The 11,486-nt window shown below is 37.1% G+C and overlaps 1 protein-coding gene across 1 annotated transcript in view; it reads right to left on the reverse strand.

The window, feature by feature from the left end:
- The window catches only part of LOC117421276 (methylcytosine dioxygenase TET2-like), a 54,472-nt gene extending 43,292 nt beyond the window's left edge, over positions 1–11,180 (reverse strand). Inside the window, exon 1 of the mRNA XM_034035465.3 lies at positions 10,517–11,180. The gene's annotated coding sequence lies outside the window, so the exon portion shown is untranslated. The remainder of the gene's footprint in view (positions 1–10,516) is intronic.
- Between the last annotated feature and the right edge of the window lie 306 nt (positions 11,181–11,486).

Genomic DNA, 11,486 nt, shown 5'->3' on the forward strand with positions numbered 1-11,486 from the left:
TTTGTTTTTTTTTAATACAAGGCACATTTTATAGTGTGCTAGGATTTTTCAGTTTCTGAAATTGCTTTTAGCACCTCCTCCCCCGAAGCCAATTCCTTTGTTTCACCATTTCCTTTGGTGACAGTTGAATTCATGATGTTTCTTGTCTGTATAATGTTTCCTCATAGTGAGATGAAAAAATAAAGAGTAAGTAGCTTCAAATTACATTTTTTTTACTGCCCCTTACAGTACGGTGTGTACAGTATATCATTAAGATATTTTCTGTGTTAAGTTGTTTTGACCTGAGTTAAGGAGTTGCTCTTTATTTCTAGTATCCTGTGTACACACATAAGTAACCCAGGCTAGGTCAGTCAAAATATCTTTAAGGAAAGACAGCTTCAGGGATAAGGACAATGACTGAGTCTGAAGTCCATCTTATATGTTAATGGAGAGTGATAATTAACATGAAGTATACTGTGCATTCAATTGGGAATTTGTATACCCTCACTAAAGTGTTTAACATATTTTTGAAGAACGCACATAATTTCACTTTTTTTTGGGTCAGAATAAATAGAGTTCTGCAATGTTTTGAAGACTCTCTTTCCTATGTGTCTAATTAACATATTTCATCCCCTAGCATGATTAAGAAGTTACCCATTTGTAGGAAGTCTCAAATCATATAACTGTGGGGACTATATTCTGAAGCTGTTTTAAGATATCTCTGTTTCACAGAGGGGAGCTAGATTCAGCAAATACTATATTGAAACATATCATCATATCATCATCCCGTAAAATAAATACTGTTAAAAACATACCTCAAAAAGCTTGCCAATTCCAGAAATGTATAGTACACAACTAAACAATTTACTGCCTGCTAAAGTAATCTCTAATTGAGATCTAAAGTAATCTCCACTGATAATGAAGATGCATTTAACTGTATCTGAACTTCTATGAGCTAAAAAGTACAGCACAGTAATTAAGAAAGAAAGCCATAGAAAAGTGGAATATTTAGTTTTGAACTGAATATGTTACTAGAAGATACATTGCTTTCATTTTGATAACATACTGATAACATTTTTTGAAGAAAATTCAATTTGACATCTTTGGTTTACACTTTGAAGTAAACCTCAATATCTGACTCGAGAACAGTTTTATTTTTTATATATTAAGTGATCAAATGCAAGTTAGTTAACATGTGTAGCTGAATGAGATACGGTAAAGCATTTCATTGTAAAGCACACGTGTTCATACCTGTCAACATTCAACATTGAGTTTTCAAAATAAGGGAGCTTTTGTAAACTGACATCTTAGTGGCCTGAATTGAAGTGAATACCTACATAAGACAAAGCACAAAGGCATACAGCAATTTCACTTTATTATCTGGTAGAATAATAGACTGTGATACGATGCTCCTTCTACTGTAATTGCTTTTAAAAATAAAAAATATCTAACAGAAAAACAAATATAAGATGCTTCACAATCAAATTCTCTCTTGGCCCCTGTGGTTCTTATTGTACTGTAGTTGGAGGTGGCTGATTTAGTAGCAGCCAATACTTTGTAAACAGGTCCACTGTAGTTGAGTTTGTACGACACTGGCGTTGTTACTTTCATCACACATCAAACCTAAAGGCTGAGTTCGGTTCTGCACATTGACCTTGTCATCAATGGACGAACTTGGCACCTACTTTATAACAAGAAAACAAACTCTAAATTCAATAAGTCCATCATAATTAAAAAAAAAAAGCCAAAACACACAACAATGTGGTATTGCAATGTTACTCATTGCACATATGCGGCAGATCAATAATACCACTGTCAGTAATTTTATTGTCAACTATCTTCTATTTTAAATTAACACACTATTGTTGTATATAAACACGTTATCAATCAATCTGAATTTCTAAAGCAATGTTGATGCTGAAATCGTAATAGAAACGCCTTTCACTATTTGTGTGATTGCTTAGCAATCTGGGAACATGGCTACTACAGATTTGCTGAACTAGTCACAACATGTAAAGGTGTAATTTCTTGATCTCCATTTTTCCTTTGGCAGCGGAAGTTGTTAGTGAAGCACTGGTTTTCTGAGCATCGCTGGCTTTTCGGTGTTTTTGTGATGTCTTGTGCTTACCACAAACATCATTCGTGCTCCCATGTCCCACCCTTAAAATTATTATTATTTATTTAGTATCCAGGGGGACTTACAATTGTTACAAGATATCACATTATTTTTACATACAAATACCCATTTATACAGTTGGGTTTTTACTGGAGCAATCTAGGTAAAGTACCTTGCTCAAGGGTAAAGCTGCAGTGTCCCCCACCTGGGATTAAACCCACAACCCTCTGGTAAAGAGTCCAGCGCCCTAACCACTACTCCACACTGCTGCCCTACCACTACTCCACACTGCTGGCAGCAAATCAGTCCTGCATAGTTTACAGAAGGTGTGCATTGTTCCAACATTGCTTAGGATTATGTGAGAATATGTTGTGGTGCAAGAGGCTTGAAATCTGCATCAATATTTGTGGGTTTTTTCACCGGGAGGGCTATGTACAGGCAGGGATTGCAGTAACCACAGACCGTACATGACACAGTATCCATGATTTTAGTATCTGAAAAGTTAGCGATAAAGTGACTTTTGCAGAAATTAAAGGTTTGCTGATCTAAAAGGCTTTAACAGTAGTTTTGAGCAAAATACAGGAGACAATCTGTCCCGGGAGCTGTCTGGGAGAAGTATCCAAAAAACGTACAGCAAATAAAGGACAGTTGACAGGTCTGCATGTTTCAAACCTGCTGTGCCTGTCCCCTAAGACCGCCTTGGAAATTAGATACTGTATATCTATCCTGAGGACAACACAATAAATAAGTAACAGCATTTATTCTAAAGGAAATTTCCTATATCACATCACAGTGATCGGTTTTCTTTTTCTTGTTTTCTTTTTAGCCAGTATCAATTTTTGAAATCTTGTGTGAAAGGTAGCAATTATATCATTGTTTTCACCAAATACAGTACTGCTTAGCAATGTAAATTCCATGCCATGAGTGAAATATAAATAACAGTCGCTGTGTTGGAAACATGTTAGTGTGTGGTAACCCAATATTGGGGTTTGGATCTGCAAGACTAGGTTATGATGTCATCCAAACCCCTTGGTTGAGTTACATTCCTGTAATGCATACTGTACCAAGCCAGCTGTTTCTATATATAAGAATAAAGAAAGGCAGACATGACCTTTTGAATTAATACAAACAGTCACTATTTATTTAACATTACAGTGTAAATTATTACATTTTACAACAAAAATAAATTAAGGGTCAATGGCATTATTTACAGTATCTAACATTCAAAATTATTTCTATATATGGAAACCTTATTGACAAAATAAACCATTCCAATGTTTGAGAGGAATACAGAGAATTTCTATTTACTTACTTTTTATTCTTTTTGATGACAACATCTGTTTTTGGGCGTATCTGATAGTGACATTGACCAAATAAAGTACAAAGACAAGACCTTTCTATTTTAATTTTATATCAATTAAGACTACTCAATGTTACAATAAATTCCGAAATGACATTCGGAATTTGAAAGGCCAAAATATCACTGGTTAGTTTTAGTTTGTGGGTCGGTGTCGGTCCCGTAGCTGAAGTGATTCACCAGCTTGTTAGCTTTGCATAGCCAATCTCAGGAATGTGAGGTTCTATTTGTAAACAGTGAAGCTATGCACACACGCCTGACCTGAGATTCCTGCCACAGAGCGATCCCCTTGCTTCAGTAAACTGTATTTAAAAATGTTCTTTTTTGCATCGGAATTCATCATATGGTATATTGGTGTAAATTGTGGCTCTACGACCCGTATCCCTTGATGTATTGCAGTATTAAGATAAACAAAATAGGCCCCTACATATGCCCCTAAATGAATCTCTCTCTCTCTCTCTCTCTCTCTCTCTCTCTCTCTCTCTCTCTCTCTCTCTCTCTCACACCAAACTGTAAAAACAAATAAAATCTGCTAACGTTTGCATTGTTAATTAGCACATTATCCATAACATTTTCCAAGATTTCTTAAAAGACAAAACAGTATTGCTGAAACACATTTCCACAAAACAGAAAACTTTTCAGTAACATGTTGCTAAATAGTTTGCCAGAGTTATGCTTAATTCTTCTATTTTAGCTTATTTCCCTTATCAGCCGTTCCACCAGGATAACAGACATTAACACAGCAAACAAGGAAAAATAATCTCTCCTCTTAGTTTGTTATGGTTTGCAAAGTGCAACCTCGACCATAGGCTGTGCGTTGCCATTGCCGCCGGTGGCAGGGGCAGCCATATTCAAATATCTAGATCACGTGAGGGCTTGAGAGATGTTGCTCTCTTTGGCTGTTATGTAAGAGCCCTCAGGAATGTTGGGATTGTGTTTGTAAACAGTGTAGCCATGTGCGCGCACTCACGAGGAGAGACTTTCAGCCTGGCCTGAAAATCTTACCCCAGAGGTAACCCTTGGCATCAATACAAGCACAACTGGCCAATTTTTTTTATTTTTTTTATTTCTAGGGAATGTATGTACTGTACCTGCAGCTTGGATACAGATCCTATTCTTCTGAATTCTGCAGAACACTATGTCAATATTCTTATTGCAAACATACTTGCAAGATTACTGTGGTACACCACTGTAAAAGCATAGCAAAATGTATTTTAAAAAGCATGGTTAATCAGGTTTACAATGGTCAGTTTAGTATATTGGTTCTGAGTTTACAATTTTACAGTATAATCTTGTTGATCAAAACATATTAGCTCAGCTACATTGGTAGCAAGCAAAACCTGATTGATGTTACTGCAATAACAGATACATTGGTGGCTGTTAAACAATGGCATTCAACGTGTGTTATTCAATCTAGATTGGGGTGTGTTACTGTCACCTGGGAAGAAAAACAGGTATGTGAAGTTGTAAACAGGTTTATACCGACTCTACCACTACATTTACAAGAACAGCATGAGTAGGGCTGGGCCTTGTCAAGACTTGGGGCCTCATTCACTAAACTGCGGTAAACGAGCAGAATTACCGTGTGGCATGGGGAAGCCACACCACGCGCAAAAATGAACCAGCAGTAGCTCTATTCACTAAGCTAATTATATGCACAAATAAAGCGCACTAAATGGTTCATTTGCAAGTTGTCACAACGCGTGGAATTCAGCATACGGTTTCATTGTGTCATTGTGAAGAGTTTGTCACAATGACAGCGACCAAGGAGGACAGAGTTAGTAATCTAAAGTTTACAGACCAGGAGCTAAATGTATTAGAAGAAGAAGTGGTGGTGAATTATGAAAGGCTTTTTTGGTGCTTAATCAGCGAGAACATTTAACTTCAATTAAACATTAAGGACAAAATAAATGTGCTCCGTAAGAGGAGAGCGGGGGTCCTGTCCCAAATCACAGCGTCCTGCGAGACAGTCAAAGCAGAGAAAATAATTGTTAATGGAACAAAATGTTTAACTCTCTCTGCAAATCAAATAAATATTTGTTTGTTCAACTTGATCTCCCTCTGATATATATTGTAATATTAATCAAGTCAGCAAAGCACTCCCTCAGTCAATTAAAAGTTCACTATTTACATTTCAAAAGGTGTTTGGCGGAACGTCACTTGTTTAACATTGGATGCCGTTTGATTGCTTGTATTTATGACTGCACCTCAACCCTCACTCTGTGTATTTCATTTATTGGACATTTACAGTTTATTTTGTATATTTTAAAGCTATTTTAAGCATAGCCTACTTAAATATCACAAGTACATGGTGACTATATAAATATATTAATATAGCTGAAAGTGTTGCATATACACCTGCCTCGTAATCTTCATATATCCCGGACTGTCTGAGGATGTACATGTACATTATAACATTGTAACTCGAGTCGAGAAACAATCTTTAAAAATGAAACAAACTGGAAACAAGAGTCGTTTAAAATTGCCTGTGTTGGCTGCAAAAAAAGGGAACAAGCAGACAAAATAGATTTTTTAAAAACAACCTTGAATGATTCAGCAACATTTTCGAGCAGCCCTAGTCATGTCTGCCTGTTCCGAAATACTCTCTCCCTGACTTCTCGCTCTCCTGTGCAGCTCTTCTGCTGGTTCTGTGAGACTGCCTGGTTTCAATAAATTGTACTTTTAACACACTCTGAGGCACCTAGTAAAATTAGCGCCCTTATGTGAATATGGTTTGCATATCAAATACATCCCTCTCGTTATTTTGTGACGTGATTTGCATACATTTCCACACATTAACATTTTTCATTATATTTAAATGACTCGAACGCGGTATTTTTCCCACTCACTTTTTTCCATGCGCTAGTTTGCCTGCTACTGTTTAGTGAATACAGCAGATGTACAAAGCACGCAGTAAAGGGGCTTACTCCGTGCAAAACACGTTACTGCTGTTTACTGAATGAGGCTCTCTGATGGGAATTGTCCAAGGACAACAGATCCCGTGAGAAGTGGTTTATGTGGCTAAAGATAATGACTTTTCCCTCGAAACCATCAAGGCCCTGTCAACTTTGTGAATGAAAAAAATCCAATTACACAATTTCCCAGCACTGACTAATTTAATTGGAGAAAAAAAAGTCTTCCTGGATTCAGCCTCCTTATAAGGGAACAGTATTCCTATTATTGTAATTTCAAATTCCAAACATGTAAATGGGATGCCAGGACTGCCCAGTCCCTGACCACATTCCGGCGCCTCCTTAAGACTCACCTCTTCATACAGCACCTGTAGAACTCCTCTGTTTGTATCCTGGGACACTATCACCCTTCATTTAAATGTGCTATATTTTGCTCTTATCTGCCCCCTATTTTACTGCATTTAATCCTGTACTTCAGAATACTGTAATCTGCCAAGTGTTTAACCTGTAGTACTTTGTATTTAATCACATCCTGATGTAACTATCACTATTTAATCATATCCTGATGTAACTATCACTATTAACTGCTGTATTATTGAATTGTGGTTTGTCACACTTGTACTTTGCTTGAACAAAAGTTATTGTATTTCTTGCTCTTATTGTATTACTTGTATTGTAACACTTGAAATGTATTTGCTTACAATTGTAAGTCGCCCTGGATAAGGGCGTCTGCTAAGAAATAAATAATTATAATAATAATAATAATAATAATAATCTCCCACCGATGCCTCCCCACACTGACTACTGGCAGACAGCCTCACTAGCAAAGGTTAAACCATTTGGGGTTATACAAGTTTAATACAAGCTTTCTGAGAGAGTTGGCAACTATATTCACCAGTGTTTGGTGGTGACACTGAATGGGTTTGTTGCGTCTCACATCTTTAGACAATAGTTTACTCCCTTTTTATAAACTGTGTGGAGGAGTGGTTAGGGCTTTGGACTCTTGACCGGGGGGTTGTGGGTTCAATCCCAGGTGGGGGACACTGCTGCTGTACCCTTGAGCAAGGTACTTTACCTAGATTGCTCCAGTAAAAACCCAACTGTATAAATGGGTAATTGTGTGTAAAAATAATGTGATATCTTGTAACAATTGTAAGTCGCCCTGGATAAGGGCGTCTGCTAAGAAATAAATAATAATAAAAATAATAAACTGTGGGTAACAGACTATTAAGCTTAGCAAGCTGAATGTGAAATGTGTGTATATATATATATATATACACACATGCAAACATGACTACAGGAATGACAGCAAGTTTCACACATTGGCAACTACCCCATATTAAAAACACAATGATGTAACTGTATCAAGGATTATGCATATCACCCCTCCTGCTTCAGACAACCTCAAAAGAACACAAATGCATCCTTATAAAAATAGTACTTTTAGTCTTTGCTGGAGTATGAAAAAAAAATAGTAGTAGCACTAGCCCTCAACCAATTAATTGTGTGTGCTTATGAAAGCAAAACTTTTCTGCATCACATCAGTGCACTAGTTTTCCTGTGTAGTGCCAACTGAAGTTCCTGCACATTGGTCCGTCAAAACAAGCTCTGAGGCATACTTTCACTGTTCGCTGAACAATGTTGACACCGTATAGTCAATGACCATGTGCGCCATATCAAAACAATACCATTTCATTGGCTTGTGGCCAGGAACCAAAACCCAACTAAGGTTTATCTCAGGAGTCCCTGAGGCTGACAATGAGCCTGTTTGCATAGCGGGTATGGAGTCACTTATGTGAGCTATATTTTTTTTATTTAGTCAACTGACAAAACAAAAACACTACGAAGCCTATTTTGAATGCAAAGGCACTTTTTAAATAATTGCAATGAAGTAAAAACACTAAAAACATACTCAGAACAATAACTGTTCCTTACTATAGTTAAGTAAATTCATGCTGATGTTAGAAGAAAGATATCTTAAGATATTCATCTTTAATGTTTTTCAATAATGCTGAAGATGATTAAAATGTTTATAAATTTACTGTTATTATATTCAATATGCAATTAGTACATTAAAAAGTGCCAATATTATTAGATATCCAGTGAAATGTTCTGCTTCTCTTATGTCCTTTACCAACTTGAAATTGCAAACTATTTGGATTGCAGCCTTAGTATGTACTTTCCTCTCAGCCTTTCCATTCTGTTTAAAGAGTCCAGTGTTTGGGGTTTTTTTATTTGCTTTTTTAAATTAAATTTACATGTGTACCACCACCCTCTCTAGGATGTTTATTCACAATACTCTCATTAGCAGAAGCAGATTCCTTTACAAACATGCCTCATTTTGCATATCACACAAATAACTACCACTGTGATCCACCATGAAAGTGCATAGCCCTGGTGAATACACAAACAAAATATACAAATTAGCTAGGACTTTTATCTCCAGTATTCTAGGCTGTAATTCTAATGCTAATCCTAATGGCCCGGTGAGCAAATTCAGCAGGATCAAAAACACACACAATCCATTTGCAATTCTTCTGTTAACAGAGGAAGAAATGGCTAATAAAAACTAATTACTGCAGCCAATATCCTTTTGCTGTTCAAGGGTTTGCTTGATACAGTAGGTATAACCCTAATTAGGGAAGGATTTAAAAACATGCACTATAGATGGTAGTTTTTCATTTGAATACATTGGGGGGGTTGTAACATTTTTTTCTTTGTAATGCTAAACACACTTTAGTCAATGGGTTTGAATAAAATATATATTTTGACATTCAAACAAATGTATGATACTAATGGATGAGGCAATATTTTACCTTTTACAGTTTACTACCTGCATTACATATGTGGTGATTTAGTTGATGATAATGGAAATAGATAACTGATATATCTTTATATATCCCACTTACTTAAAAGTAAAGTTAAAATTAAACAAGAATAATTCATTATCTCCTATGAATGTAAATATTTATTTAACTAAAACGTTAGCATGTGGATGACAACCATTTGCATTCCCTTTGACTCTACACCCAACACTGACAGAAGAATGTCAATTATAAACAAACCATTACTGAAATTAGCAGTGCACAGTGCACAACATGCCTAGTCAAGACATTTTGTGCAGCACATCTTCCAATCCCAATGAATGACAACCTATATCAGAATACCAGGTCAGTTTAGCAGTTTATTTTATCTCTAGCAAACACAAGTGATCCATTAAAGAGTTGCATATGGATTTATTATATGGTTACATTTTAGCACAAAACTTGTGAGAAATCCTTGATGGGAAACCTGTTCCAGATCCCATCTCCTTTTTCTCCGCTAATGGTGCAGTGGGATTGGGTTTCATTTCCTTTGGAGCCCCTGACCTTGCAGTTCTCAAGCTCCACAATCCTTTTTTTCTTTGACTGCGCTTGCCTTTGTGTCTGCCTGTCACTCACCGGTGAACCAAATGAAAGCGGCTTCACAGGATGCACAAAGCCAGAATAGGCACTATCTTACACACACTTCGGTTCAGGGGGCATACTCTAAGCTAAGACAGAACTCAGCACTACTACACAGCATGTTTTTTAGTTTACGCTCATCTATATATTCTCTTGCCATAATTATAGCAAAATAAAACCTCATAAATACATGATCAAAAGAGCTGGTAAGAAATTACACAGAACTTCAATAAAAGAATCCACTAACTTAATAAAAAACAATGACATATTTTTTAGGGGGAAATAAAAAATAAAAAAACAATACCTTTTCCACAATCCTTTTAACAAGTTTTCAACAACAAAAAATCCACACTTAAAAAGAAAATAAATGTGTAGGTAGTAAAAACTACTGTCATTTATTAACATTTGTTAGTATTTTCATTTAATTACTTAAGAAGACTGCATTTCAGCTTCCCAAATGTCATTCTACCATTTAAGAAAACTACAAAACTAGCTGAAAAATAACGCAGTTAAACTAATGTTTCTATTAAACTAAAAAAAAAAAAAAATGTCAGCCATGTTGGAGAAGCTTTATCTAATATCCCCTCCTTATTTTTATAACTCAGATCCCACTGGTAATATTTAAAAGGCAAATCCTGCCAACAGAAATCAGTCACAATGAGAGGGTGAGGGGAAGAAGAGATTTATAAAAACAGAAAACCACTCTGACCTCTTTTTGCTTCCCTCCACCTTGCAGAATTCCAGCAGAAACACTCTGGGTCTCCTTTTTAAAAAATCCTAAAGGGCAGCCATCTTGCTTTCTTCTGTTCGTCTACGAAAGCAGACTATCCTCCACATCAATATTCATGGGGCAGTCTGACGTCTGTCCTCATCACCAGAAGAAGAAGCCCGGTGTCGCTGTGGGCCCCTCTCAGGTACAGATGTGACTAGCATAGGCTGCGGCACACAGAGTTGCGTGTTGTGTGAGTCAGGGAGCTAGCTTTACTGGTAGGCTCAGGCAGTTGCAAATCACTTCCCTACTGAGGCCTTCCCACACAAAGGGCCCACAATTTTTTTTTCTTTCTGACACAATAGTGAACACTAGGGTGGTTGCCCTGAAGCACTGGAATGGACTTTACAGGACATGGCTCCACTCCCCCTCTACACACAGTTCCTCTACTCAGCTGTTTGTTTTGCAAACCTCCTTATCCCCTGCTGCAGCCGCCCACTCCCTCAAGACAAGAAGAAAATGAAAGACAATGTGGCAAGAAGAGGATTAGCAAACCTTCTTATTTCAGTTCCTTGTTCTCATGCTTACAGAAACGCTCCTACAATCTAGCTGCAGTTTCTCACCACTCCCTCACTACTGTTCAACTCTTACTACACTCGGCTCCTGCCAGAAACCAGGCCCTCCCTTCATTTCCATAGCCAGAAATTGTTTTGGCACCCATTGGCTGACAGCACACATTTAGTGCTAGGAAAACTACACTCTAACCTTTGAAACCCCCTTCAGGAGTCAGCTTGTTTTTCTTTCCACTTACGCCAAGGCCCACCTACTGTTTACACAGCCCACGTGGGCTTTGGGGTATTTAAATGACACACATTCCACGGTGCACCAGGTAGACTTTTTACCAATAGTATTATTTTCCATTTAAACTAATCTTTCTTCTAGCAAGGAAATATGTAGTAGTAGGCTGCTT

The sequence above is a fragment of the Acipenser ruthenus genome, chromosome 1 (genome assembly GCF_902713425.1).
Source record: "Acipenser ruthenus chromosome 1, fAciRut3.2 maternal haplotype, whole genome shotgun sequence".
Classification (NCBI taxonomy): Eukaryota; Metazoa; Chordata; class Actinopteri; order Acipenseriformes; family Acipenseridae; genus Acipenser; species Acipenser ruthenus.